Source organism: Aquarana catesbeiana, linkage group LG09, assembly GCF_042186555.1.
Source record: "Aquarana catesbeiana isolate 2022-GZ linkage group LG09, ASM4218655v1, whole genome shotgun sequence".
Taxonomy (NCBI): Eukaryota; Metazoa; Chordata; class Amphibia; order Anura; family Ranidae; genus Aquarana; species Aquarana catesbeiana.
In genome coordinates this window covers 314,072,867-314,084,972 of record NC_133332.1, presented here as the reverse complement: position 1 = coordinate 314,084,972, position 12,106 = coordinate 314,072,867, and the positions used below count along the sequence as shown (strand labels likewise).

At 41.4% G+C, this 12,106-nt stretch overlaps 1 protein-coding gene across 2 annotated transcripts in view; it reads left to right on the top strand.

Annotated features, from left to right (window-relative positions):
• ASTN2 (astrotactin 2) overlaps positions 1 to 12,106 on the top strand; it is a 384,099-nt gene that overhangs the window by 72,188 nt on the left and 299,805 nt on the right. The gene's annotated exons all lie outside the window — the stretch shown is intronic.

Here is a 12,106-nt window from a genome sequence, read left to right as displayed (position 1 = left end):
ATTAAAGCCGTGTCCTGGGACTCAGACAGGCCACTTCTGGGTATCGGGATGCGTGAGGATGTCACGAACATCAGAGCCGCCCTGCAGGTTTCGTCACAGATGCCACGGTGGTTGATTGACAAACATGTGCACGGCTGAACAATTTGGTCATTTTCTATCTCATTTGTTTTGTTTTGTTTTTTTTTTTGTTTTTCGGGTCATTCGTTATGACTGCAAATTTGTGAATTCGAAAATTTGAAAATCCAAAAATAAGAAAGAAAATCCGAAAATTTGAAAGAATAACTAACAATATCTAACTATTAAATTATAAGTATTGGAATTTCCTTTCCAATTTGGCTGCTAGTGAACGTAACGAATACGAATTTATCCAACGTTACGAATTATCCGAAATAATGAATGCAGTATCTAAAGAATAATAAATAATAATAATAATAATAATAATAATAAAATGTTTTTATTATTATCATTGTTATTTATTATTATTCATTTGTTACGTTACATTCGTTTAGATACTGCATTCATTATTTAGTATAATTCGTAACTTCGGATAAATTCATATTCGTTAAGTTCACTAACAGCCAAATTTGAAAGGACATTCCAATACCTAATTAATTAATTGTTATTCATAGTTAAGTTATTATTAGTTAGTTATTATTTCATATTTTAGAATTTTTGGGTTTTCGAATTTTAGAATTTCCAAATTTACGAATTTTCGAATATTCTTAAAAATTTTCGTTAATTGGGATATTTCCCAATTAACAAATTTGTTGAAAGTCGTTAAAAAACGAATTGGGAACAAAACGAATTGCACATGTCTATTGATTTACTAAAGGCAAACAGGCTTTTAATTTTGCAAAGGAATTAGACCTAGAGCTTAGCAAATGAGGTCAAGCTCTGCTGACTTCCATCGTCCAATGATGTGCAAGCAAAAATATTGTTTTTTTCTTCCTTGCAAATGATTGGGTATTCTTTGTAACTGGAGACTTCACCACATTCACCAAGATCTGAAGAAGGCAATTTGTTGAAACGCGTTGGGAGTTTTTTGTCTGCTTAGTTCAGTTGTATTTTACTTTTATTCTAACAGTGTTGTTAAAATGTCTTTCCTCTTTTGAATTTTTTTTTTATATATTGTCATAATACATTTTTTTATTTTTTACTTCTGCGTTATTCTCATTCCCTGTATTATCCCCCGGGTTTCGTATAATCTTAATTCTCTTACATACCTCATTGTGGGTTTTTTGCATTGCATAATTTTTTTCCAGGCCTAGGAACCTAGCTGCATTCAGTGCATATAAAAAGCGACTAGCCCACTACAGTTGGCGCTCATTTTGCATGTGGTCAGGTTAGTGACGGGAACCTGCTTGATAGGGAGGGTGAGCCTAGCATAGGGAAAGGTTCCAAAGGAGGAGGGACAGAATAGTGACTGTTAGCTAGCATTCTGTGTGAAATTTCTGTGCTTCTAGTGCCTTGTGCATCACCGCCTACTAGCTGCCTCCTGTGACAGGTGATGTGGGTCCTCGGGCATCGTTCTCCACAAGTACGCTGCACGATCATATGAGAGTGTTTCTGCCAATTTGAAGCCACTGCATAGACTCTGTTACAGTGTGGATAGAACGTTCTTGAAAATAAACCTCCTTGAATTCTCAGACCTCAGTGTGTTGTTTCTTCCCCCCTGGGTGTCCACCACCCAGCCTCCCTCTTGCCTACAAGCTTGTTTGACATCTCATTCCAAAAACTGTGGTAATTAATAAGGGCTTGGTACCTCTTTGCGACTAGAACAGCCACTCTTCTGGGAAGGCTTTCCACAAGATTTTGGTGTGTGTCTGTGGAAATCTTTGTCCTTTCAGCCAAAGGACCATTTGTGAGGTCCACTACCCGGTCTCACTCTTGCCTACAAGCTTGTTGGACATCTCATTCCAAAACTGTGGTCATTAATAAGGGCTTGGTACCTTTTTGCGACTAGAACAGCCACTCTTCTGGGAAGGCTTTCCACAAGATTTTCGGAGTGTGTCTGTGGAAATCTTTGTCCTTTCAGCCAAAGGACCATTTGTGAGGTCAACTACTGATGTCAAAGTGGAAGACCTAACTCATAATTGGAGTTTTATTGATCCCAAAGGTGTTTAGTAGAGTTCAGTAGAGTATATCTTGGCTCTGTACGGGAACTTGAGTTACTCCATACCAAATTACCAAACAATGTCTTTGTACACAGGTGCACAGTCATACTGGAACACAACAAGGTCATTATCAAACTGTTACCACACAGTTGGAAGTACACAATTGTACCCTTTACTGGAAACACCAGAACTCCATCATTTGGAATGGCCTTCCAGTTCATCCCAAAGGTGTTCAGTAGGGTTGAGGTCAGAGCTCTCCATAGGCTTCTTATGTTCCTCCACACCAAAGTTTTTAAAATGACCTTCCACTAACTGTTCCCACAAGGTTGGAAGAGCACGATTGTCTAAAATTGAGATTCTCGACCAAAGTTCCTCCAGAGTTTGCTAGGGGATCCTTGAGCAATGAGCAATGTCTGTCTCTCAGATAAGTCCCCACTGACACCATTGGTCTTTGTAGCTATCTGTAAGGGAGTCATTCTTCCTAATGACCACAAGTGTAAGGAGCATTCTTCCCACTGACCATCACACTAATGTATCACGAGTTTGTAGATATAGCAAATAATAGTAGGGACCTTAAAGTTCTTTCAAGGGCTCCTCTGTGTCCTTCTTCTGAAGGCACAAGGAAGCAATTAACCCTAAACAGACTACACCAAACAATTACTGCTTCTGTGATTACAGCAGAAGCTGAAAACACTAAATTAGCCTAACTAGGAGGGAGCTACAGGTACATTTCAAATGCTTTCCTTGGTGGACTTCTGGAGGCACATGAAAAAAAGAATCAAACTCAATCGACATAGACCTTTTTTTTTAAATTGACAAACTAAGTTACTCTGACCTTTTATTCTAAATGATTAAATGGTTTTATATTATCTCATGTCTCCGCTCTTATGGGCAATTGGCCAGTATTGCTTAGGGCTGTTTTGCAAATAAAGCTTACTTAATTTATTTTCCCAAGAGAAAAAGCCCTTTTTTTGGAGGATTAGCAGCTCAGTTTTGGCGCATACCTAAGATCTGTGATGAAATAATAGAATATATAGAGGATTATTATGCATTAAAATCTTATCTTGATACCCCCTTTCCCCTCCCCCCCCCTTGGGGACAGACTGCAAGCCCATCTTTTGGGAAAATTTAATCTCACTAAGTACAGCGAGGAAAAAGAAACATCTTCAGACTATTAATGATCGCCTCAGGGCTGCTCTAGGATTGAACAAAAATAGACCTGGCGACTCCCTGTGACTCTATAAAGATCAGATTGAAGTGATTAAAACAGAACCTTTACACACTCGAATGATGGATGCTGGGAAGGCTTCATCCCTTTCCAAGCATATAGTCCACCTGAAGGGTAAAGCACAAATCAACAGAATTTACCCAAAAACTCAGTAGTCAAGAGAAGAGTAGCCCCATATTCAATGGGTAATGACAATGGTGAATAAACATGGCATAGTTCAGGTACTATAGATACCTATATGCAGCGCTACCCCCCCCCCACAGGAGCCGATATAGATTGGACAGACACAAAAGGAGGAAGGAATTGGGACTTTGTATGAGGCATGTCACTAAATTAGTACCTTCATATTGATCATTGGATTATTTATTGAGTACAAATCATGTTAAAAAGTGTCAGTCCTTAGTAAAGGACACAATATACTGTAAATAACAGTTCAATGAATATACAGTTATTATACAAAGTAAATTACAACATGATTAGCTGTCACGAGGGCCATGTACCTGATGTGAGACCAAAGTAGTGGGGAGGCCTCCCTTGCACCTCAGGTCCTTGAAGCCTCTGGAGATGGAGACAGAGACTTGGTGGACACCGAGTGGCAGGGGTGCCAGGGGTGCGGAGCCGGGATCCGAGCTGAGGTCAAGTCCAGTTGGGCAACGAAGCATAAAAGGGTTAAGAAGAATGGTCGAGATCCAAGCCGGGGTTGGTTCCAATCTGGCAGCTGAGTACAAAAGGGGCAAAGAAGTAGAATGGTCAAGGTACAAATCCGAGGTCAATGGCAAGCAGCAATCAAGAGTAGTCAAATAGGTTTCCAGGTCACAACAGGTTCAGACAGATCACACACTAGCACAGGAACAAGGGGGGACTGACGATAATTGGCAGTGTCTGCGCTGGGCTTGTATAGGGAAGTTTAAGGTCACTTCCTGTGCGCCTCCTGGGCATTTTCCTGCCTTGTTCCATCAGGTTGATGTCACTTCCTGTGCGCCTCCTTGGTATTTTCCCACCTTTTTCCATCGGGTTGAGGTCACTTCCTGTGCGCCTCCTGGGCATTTTCCTGCCTTTTTCCATCAAGTCTTCTGCGCAGGTGCAGGTTGGCGCACTGAGGTGCCTTTGGCGCATGCTCAGTTGGCACGGATTTCCTCTTGCGGCAACGCGCCATTGATGCATGCGTAGTAAGCCAAGGACTCTTATATTTAGCAGTACAATTTCATAAAACGCTCATCCATTAATAATAATTAGATAAACATAAGCAATTGCTCTTAGTGAGCCAAACTTGTCTGGGCATCGGTTCGATGTATACTCGAAGCACGTTTCATGGCTCACGCCAATCATCAGGAGTAAAATGCTCTGAAATTAAATCAATAACATATCTATAAATATAGGATACCCTTTAAATGGAGAACCATCGCTCAAAAAAAGGTCTATAACTTACAATGCAGCCCAGTGGTGATGCCCAACCTATGTCCAAGGGAGGACGGGGGGACAGAGATGATGATCTTCCCCGAGGGGCTGAGGTGAGGATTCCCATCCAGACCAGAGATAGCAGCCAGGTGAAGATCAGCCGACCATATCACGGCCATGTGAATCTTGTGTATGCTTGACAGCCCATACTGCTCTGCAGGGATATGGGGATGAAACCATGTGAAATTAATAAACTGTTAATTGAATGAATCTATACCAGTGAGTGATCACTATATAGATTGGACAGGTTCATAGCTGGCTCATTCTAGGTCTAGGAGACGTCTTTTTGAGGTTTATTTGCTAGTAGAAACTTGGGAGGGGATTTGGGGTTAGTGCAGGATACCCCAAAATCTTGCATAGTAGCTGTAGCATTAGGAGATGTAGACTAGAACCATCCATGGTTCACGGCTGGGAACCATGAAGTAGTATGAGCACAGGTAAAGGCAGACCTAAACAGTCCACAGTTCACAGCTGGGTCCCATGAAGTAGTATGAGCACAGGTAAAGGTAGACTGGAAAAGTCCACGGTTCACAGCTGGGAACAATGAAATAGTATGAACACAAGTAAAGGTAGACTGGAAAAGTGCACGGTTCACGGCTGTGGACCATGAAGTAGTATGAGCACATGTAAAGGCAGACTGGAACAGTCCACGGTTCACAACTGGGGACCATGAAGTAGTATGGGCACAGGTAAAGGCAGACTGGAACAGTCCACGGTTCACAACTGGGGACCATGAAGTAGTTTGGACACAGGTAAAGGCAGAGGAACAGTCCACGGTTCACAACTGGGGACCATAAAGTAGTATGTGCACAGGTAAAGGCAGACTGGAACAGTCCACAGTTCACAATTGGGGACCATGAAGTAGTAAAGGCAGACTGAAGCAGTTCATAGTTCATGGCTGGGGACCATGAAGTAGTATGAGCACAGGTAAAGGCAGGCTGGAACAGTCCACGGTTCAAGGCTGTGGACTATAAAGTAGTATGAGCGCAGGTAAAGGCAAACTGGAAAATTCCACGGTTCACAGCTGAGGACCATGAATTTAGGTGCAGCACAGGACAGGAGGTTTTACACACAGGATCCTGGAGATTTGGAGTGAGATTTGGGGAAGTCATTACTCTCGTTATTCTCCTTGCTGGAGAGAAAGCTGTACCTGATGACCTTCGGTGCAAGGATCTCCCTGTGTCCACTTCATTCACTCTGTGGACCTGTGCCTAGGCACTGCTGTTCTTCAACCTCATATCTGGAGGCCAATATCATCTAAGGCACTGCTGCCTCTGACTGTTAGTCTCAGTAGGTTTGGAGTGAGATTGGGTGATGCCACTACTGTGCTGCTCCCCGTTCTCCTTGCTGGAGAGGAAACTATATCTGAGGACCTTCAATGCAAGGATCTCCCTGCTTTCACTTAATTCACTCTCTAGATCTCTGCCTAGGCACCCCTGTTCTTTAACCACTTACGGACCGCCCACCGTCGTTTTACGTCGCTACTTTGAAGAGGAGTGTCGTTGTTATAGCAGCTACAAAGCTGCCATAACCCCAGTATCCTCTTCTTCAGCGGGCCATCCGCTTTCGGATAAAAGTGGTCTCTGCAGCGAAGTCCGCCCATAGCTCTTAAAGGGACATTTTTATTTTTTTCAAATGACATTTATTTTTATTTTTTTTTGCATTTTAGTGTAAATATGAGATCTTTTTGACCCCAGATTTCACATTAAAGAGGTCCTGTCATGCTTTTTTTCTATTACAAGGGATGTTTACATTCCTTGTAATAGGAATAAAAGTGACACAATTTTTCTCGTTAAAAGAACAGTGCAAAAATAAAAAAATTAAAGGTAAAATAAATGTAAAAAAAAAATTCTAAACGTGCCCCGTCCCGCAGAGCTCGCATGCAGAAGCGACCGCACACGTGAGTAGTGCCCGCATATGAAAACAGTGTTCAAACCACACATGTGAGGTATCTCCGCGATCGTTAGAGCGAGAGCAATAATTTTAGCCCTAGAACTCCTCTGTAACTCAAAACATGCAACCTGTACAATTTTTTTAAACTTCGCCTATGGAGATTTTTAGAGGTAAAAGTTTGTTGCCATTCCACGAGCGGGCGCAAGTTTGAAGCGTGACATATTAGGTATCAATTTACACACTGTAACAATATCTTTCACAATATAAAGAAAAATTGGACTAACTTTACTATTGTCTTAATTTTTAATTCAAAAAAGTTTTTTCCAAAAAAAGTGCACTTGTAAGACCGCTGCGCAAATACGGTGTGACAGAAAGTATTGCAACAGCTGCCATTTTATTCTGTAGGGTGTAAGAAAAAAATATATATAATATTTGGGGTTCTAAGTAATTTTCTAGAAAAAAAACTTGTTTTTAACTGGTAAACACCGAATCTGAGAAAGATTCTCGGTCCTCAAGTGGTTAACCTCATAGCTGAATATCTGCAGGGCAATATCATCGAAGGCACTGCTGCCTCTGACTGCTAGTCTCAGAAGGTTCTTGATGAGACCTGGTGATACCTCTACTGTTCTGCTATTTGTTCTCCTTGCCGGTGATGAATCTGTACCTAAGGGCCTTCTGTGCAAAGATCTCCCTGCTTCCGCTTCATTCACTCTATGGATCTGTGCCTAGGCATCCCTGCTCTTTAGCTTAATATCTGCAGTGCAAGATCATCTAAGGCACTGTCGCCCCTGACTGCTAGTCTCAAGAGGTTTGAACTGAAATATGGTGATGTCAGTACTGTGCTGCTCTCTGTTCTCCTTGCTGGGGGGGGGGGAAGCTGCATCGGGAGACCAGCAAGGAGCTCCCTGCTTCCATTGCATGTATTCTGTGGATTATTACTTCCTCAACCTTTCCAGCTGTTCCTTGAATATTACTCTAGCAGTCATCGGGTAGCCCATTCATCAGGGGGGGGGGGGGCAGGTCCAATATGCTCCTTTACCAAGATGGCTGTACCCAAATAGAGACACAATGCAGAACAAGGCATGGTCAGTCATGGGAAAAGAAAAATGTCCATGAAAGGACAGGAAGGTTGTTATTGCAGGATCACCAAGTTAAAAATAAAGGGGGAAAAAAAAACCTAAAAAAAGAAAACAAAGGCACTGACCATAGCTACTGTAAAGAATAGTGTTCTGCAATACTACTACATAATACATAATACTACATAATACTACATACTACATAATACATTTTTGTTTTTGGGTTTAGATACGCTTGAAATAAATAAATACCAAAAAAGATATTGTCATTACCACTAAGTTAAAAAAAAAAACACAAGTCACTAGGGCTTGATGCCTATCCTTCTAGTTTTTACAAGATCAGCGTGCAGCTAATTTCCTAACTGAAAGTATTTTTTAATGTGTTTGTACCTACGCCAAGAAAGGATATATCTTATTGCAAAATTACACACCATTATAGTCTGAAATTGGTCCATCCTGATCAGCAGGAATTTTTTTCCCTCAAGACAAACTTTGGATAATGTTTGCCGCACAATAAATATACTCCAAGTACCGAGACGTTTTGCATATGTCTTTGCTTGCCTTAAAGAGAACCTGAACTGTAGAAGCTGTGCCTTAAAAAAAAAATGGTAGACAAGGAAGCAAAGGACTAGTCACCAGTATCGTGTGTGGTCTCTCGGCAGCTGATCTTTTCCCCATTATTGGCTTACAGTGCATTGTTCTACACTTTGTTTCTGTGAAGAGGAGGCCATCTTGGTAGAGGCAGGGCTTTGCTTCCTTATGTCAGAGTTCCCTCCTTTCCCTCCTGATGACTGGTGACCTGATAAATGGTTGAAAAATAAAGAAGCACAGGAGAGGCCTGGAAAGCACAAATTCACAGAATGAATAAAGGAGATCCTTGGACTGCTGGTCCTCAGGTGAAGCTTTCTCTCCAGTAAGGATAACACCTCCATCAATGTACCTTCCCTCCCCACCTCCATCAATGTACCTTCCCTTCCCACCTCCATCAATGTACCTTCCCTCCCCACCTCCATCAATGTACCTTCCCACCCCACCTCCATCAATGAGCCTTCCCTCCCCACCTCCATTAATGAGCCTTCACGCTTCACCTCCATCAATGAGTCTTCCCCTCCACCTCCATCAATGAGCCTTCCCCTCCACCTCCGTCAATGAGCTTTTCCTCCCCACCTCCATCAATGAGCCTTCCCCTCCACCTCCGTCAGTGAGCTCCCCCCCCCCTCCATCAATGAGCCTTCCCTCTCCACCTCCATTAATGAGCCTTCTCTCCCCACCTCCATCAATGAGCCTTCCCTCCGCACCTCCATTAATGAGCCTTCATGCTTCATCTCCATCAATGAGCCTTCCCCTCCACCTCCATCAATGAGCCTTCCCCCCCACCTCCGTCAATGAGCTTTTCCTCCCCACCTCCATCAATGAGCCTTCCCTCCCCACCTCCATTAATGAGCCTTCACTCTTCACCTCCATCAATGAGCCTTCCCCTCCACCTCCGCCAGTGAGCTCCCCCCCCCACCTCCATCAATGAGCCTTCCCTCTCCACCTCCATTAATGAGCCTTCCCTTCGCACCTCCATTAATGAGCCTTCACACTTCATCTCCATCAATGAGCCTTCCCCTCCACCTCCATCAATGAGCCTTCCCCCCCACCTCCGTCAATGAGCTTTTCCTCCCCACCTCCATCAATGAGCCTTCCCTCCCCACCTCCATTAATGAGCCTTCACTCTTCACCTCCATCAATGAACCTTCCCCTCCACCTGCGTCAGTGAGCTTTTCCTCCCCACCTCCATCAATGAGCCTTCCCTCTCCACCTCCATTAATGAGCCTTCACTCTTCACCTCCATCAAAGAGCCTTCCCCTCCACCTCCATCAATGAGCCTTCCCCCCCCACCTCCGTCAATGAGCTTTTCCTCCCCACCTCCATCAGTGAGCCTTCCCTCCCCACCTCCATTAATGAGCCTTCACTCTTCACCTCCATCAATGAGCCTTCCCCTCCACCTCCGTCAGTGAGCTTTTCCTCCCCACCTCCATCAATGAGCCTTCCCTCCCCACCTCCATTAATGAGCCTTCACTCTTCACCTCCATCAATGAGCCTTCCCCTCAACCTCCGTCAATGAGCTTTTCCTCCCCACCTCCATCAATGAGCCTTCCCTCCCCCCTCCTCCATCAATGGGCCTTCCCTCCCCACTTCCTTGGCTGCCCATGACCTTATCACCAGTTGGGTGGTTTTCCTTCCTTGGACCACTTTTGGTTGGTCCTGACCACTACAGACCGGGAACCTCCCACAAGAGCTTCAGTTTTGAAATTGCTCTGACCCAGTTGTCTAGATGTTACAAGGAGGACCTTATGCTTGCCCAATTTTTCTGCTTTCAAAATATTAACTTCAGGAACAACATGTTCATTCACTGCCACTGTAACGAGATAATCAGGTGCCATTGTAATGAGATAATCAATGTTATTCACTGTTATTACCTATTATATTTATTTTTAAATATTATTTTTATAAGAATTTTATTGTTTACTTTTTAATAATTTTTTAATGATTATTTTCGCTATTTTCAGTGGTATAACAGGCCACTTTATTTAATTAATTCAATTATTATATTGTTCTTCCTCCACCCGGGTAAAAGCACTTTCTATTTTTTTACAAGAATTGAAAATGTTAAGTTCTCCTTTTTATGCTGACCACAGAGCCGCTTGCCAACATTATCCAAGCTAATCCTAATTTTTTTTGAAGACCGCCATCATTTTTCTCAGTTGGTTTCTAGGTACCATTTTTGGATAGGAAATGATGTTATGTTTTGAAAAAATTAAGCTTTCGGTCAGAACTGTTGTGTGCCAGGTCTAGTTTATTAAAAAAAAAAAAAGTATAAATGTATGAAAAACATCACAGAAATCTATAAAAGAAGGAAGAGCTTCACGTAGCCAATCGGCAAAAAAAATAAAAAATAAATGTCTTGGCTGCGGAAAGATGTATGTGTTCGAATTTAGATAAACAACGCATATTTTCTCCTTTTATTCCATTTATATTATGGAGCCGAGCCATCAAAGGATTAATCGGTCTCCCGCAGCCAAACGCCATCTATTTCATGGCTTGATTACAGAAAATCTGCATCTTGGGAAATTTCCCACAGTAAATGAATAAATATTTTTCAATTTTCAGGTCACAGTAATTTTTTTCGTTCTTGCATTGGATGTGCAGTATGTTTAAATGTTAAAAAAATACATATAAAGCAAAAAAATTGCTCATTGGTTAAAATATAAATGGGGTGTAGTACTGTGCTGTTATTTACTCATGGCAAAGTAAAAAAAAAAAAATAACAACAAATAAATTTTTTTCTCTAAATAAAAATATTTAAAGGGGATATATGGTATTTTTTTTTTTTTTTTAATTTGCCATGTTAAAAACGAACAACATATAATATATATATATATATAAATGTTTCAAAAATACACATGAATCAAAAAGTTGTCCATTAGTTAAAAAATAGATGGGGATGTAGTACTGTGCTATTATTTACTCATGGCAATAATAAAATAATAACATTTAAAAATATTTCTCTAATTAAAAATATTTAAAGGGGGATGTATAGTGTTTTTTTTTTTTTATTTGCCATGTTCAAAACGAATAACATATTTTATATACTCTACTTTATATATATTTTATAGCCTATTGCAAAAAAAACCTTTGTGCGTCAAGCGTAGGTTAAACATATAAGATATCCAATATAGAGAATAATCTTGAATGTCCGCATCTATATAAATATAAGTAAAAGGATTTGATAGTGTGCAGCAGCGCCTTATGTATATGCACATTCCTACGATTGATAGTGTACGATGGTGGCTCATTTATATGTACATTCCAATGTGGTTAGTGTTTGCATATTGTTCAATAAACATTTTTATAAGCATTCTCTATATTACAATTAAAATACATATATATATATATATACAGTATCTCACAAAAGTGAGTAGACCCCTCACATTTCTGTAAATCTTTTCTTCTATCTTTTCATGTGACAACACTGAAGAAATGACACTTTGCTACAATGTAAAGTAGTGAGTGTACAGCTTGTATAACAGTGTAAATTTGCTGTCCCCTCAAAATAACTCAACACACAGCCATTAATGTCTAAACCGCTGGCAACAAAAGTCAGTACACCCCTAAGTGAAAATCTCCAAATTGGGCCCAGAGTGTCAATATTTTGTGTGGCCACCATTATTTTCCAGCACTGCCTTAACCCTCTTGGGCATGGAGGTCACCAGAGCTTCACAGGTTGTCACTGGAGTCCTCTTCCACTCCTCCATGACGACATCTTGTCTTGTCTTTGTACTCCTCACCTG